Source organism: Octopus bimaculoides, chromosome 4 (genome assembly GCF_001194135.2).
Source record: "Octopus bimaculoides isolate UCB-OBI-ISO-001 chromosome 4, ASM119413v2, whole genome shotgun sequence".
In the NCBI taxonomy this organism is placed as follows: domain Eukaryota; kingdom Metazoa; phylum Mollusca; class Cephalopoda; order Octopoda; family Octopodidae; genus Octopus; species Octopus bimaculoides.
The window spans coordinates 23,995,836-23,998,079 of NC_068984.1; positions in this window are offsets into that span (position 1 = coordinate 23,995,836).

The following is a 2,244-nucleotide window of genomic DNA, read 5'->3' on the forward strand; positions in this document are numbered from 1 at the left end:
TAATTAGTGTCGGGATTCTTTGTGCTTTTCCTTAGCTGTTCTGTGCGAAACCGGTTGGTAAAATCGGTTGAAATGGGTCTATAATACAGTATTGTTTAAAAATTAATATATATTTGTTTCCTGAAATTGAATCACGGTGTACATATAAAGCTATTAATAACGTAAGAATGAGGTGGAAAAATCCCTTTGGATAAGTCGAAGGCCACCTGTTGGACTCGAATCCACATTTCCTATATGCATGACAGTCGTTCTACTCAATATTTACATGCTATTATTAATAGCTTTAAGGTGGCGAACTGACAGAATCGTTAAGCATGCCGGACAAAATGCTCAGCGGCATTTCATCCGTCCTTACGTTCTGAGTTGACAATTCCGCCGAGGTCCGCTTTGCCTTTCATCCTTTCGGGTTCAATAAAATATGTACCAGCTGAGTACTGGGTCGATGTAATCGATTTACCCCATTCTCAAAATTGTTGGCTTTGTGGCAAAATTTGAAATCATTAATAGCTTTATATGAACATCGACATCCAATGTCAAAAAAAATTATTCCACGTTCTCAACAATATGCAATTCTCGCTGGTAAGAATAAAGTTACTAAAATGGATAGAGAATTTCGAGGGATCGCTTTGGAAGAATGGTCGAATGCCCATCGGAGCCATTCAACTTTTTCCTAACCATAACTGTTTTCACCCCAATATTTACATGTTGTTATTAATATCTTTATATGTGCAGCTGGCCCTGTGGTAATATTTGAAACCAATATCTTTATATGTGCATCGAGATCCAGTTTTAGAAAAGAATTATGCGTTCTCTCAAATGTCTAAATTCTTATGACGTCAATGATATATATATATATATATATGTGTGTAGGTGGAGTGGCGCATTAAGTAAACTCACATAATTTTTTCTTCTTTTCTTTTTCTTTTAATCTTTTTACGATTCTGTAGAAAAATAGAATAAATAAAAAATAAATGCGCCCTTTCAAAGCCTAGCCAGGCTCATGGGCCCGGTTTCCCGGTTTCTATGGCATATGTGTTGTTCCCCAGCTGGACGGGACGCCAGTCCATCGCAGCGTTACTCATTTTTGCCCGCTGAGTGGACTGGAGCAACGTGAAATGAAGTGTTTTGCTCAAGAACACAACGCGTCGCCCGGTATAGGAATCGAAACCACAATCTTATGATCATGATGTTGACGCCTTAACCACTAAGCCATGCGCCTCCACTAGAAAAATAGAATAAGGTTTTGAAAATACAATTTTTTTCCTTTCTGTGCAGCTCCTGTCCTATCTGTTTCGAAATTAGCAGCCAACCGTAATTATCTTGATATTTCAGATTCTACCACTAATATTTTTCCGAATTATATGTTTAAACATAGGAGATTACATCTCTGAAAGAATCACAACTTTTATGTTTAAACGTCATGTTAGGGATTAAGGTTATGGTTTAGTGTTTAGAGTTTGGATTATGGCTTAAATAGTGAAGGACAACTTGAAAACTAGATGAATTTCTGAACTATTTCGCAAAAATCGAAACCTCTAAAATTTAAGACATAGAAATTCCAAGAAATTTTCTAAAAGAATTTGCTCACGAAGATTTTGTGTATATAGACAAGGTATTTACATCTGACTGTATATTCAGTGTTGGCTAAAAGCTATACACTTAACACATTAGTAATTTATTAATAGAACTATTCATAAAGAATGCGTTAAATATACAAATTGGTTAATCCATTTTACTTGAGTGTTTAGTAACTGTGAGTATATAAGTAGAATTTCTATGGCGGAGCAAAAAGGCTACTCAATCCCGAATGAAATCCCAATACAGAATGTTAACTAGTTCGGATAGAACTTCTATTTTTTTTATGTACGAAGATATTGTATAAATAAACAAGGTGTTTACATCTCTTTTATCTATGCATGTGGAGGTGCAATGGCCCAGTGGTTAGAGCAGCGGACTCGCGGTCGTAGGATCGCGGTTTCGATTCCCAGACCGGGCGTTGTGAGTGTTTATTGAGCGAAAGCACCTAAAGCTTCACGAGGCTCCGGCAGGGGATAGTGGCGAACCCTGCTGTACTCTTTCACCACAACTTTCTCTCACTCTTTCTTCCTGGTTCTGTTGTACCTGTAATTCAAAGGGCCAGCCTTGTCACACTGTGTCACGTTGAATATCCCCGAGAACTACGTTAAGGGTACACGTGTCTGTGGAGTGCTCAGCCACTTGCACGTTAATTTCACGAGCAGGCTG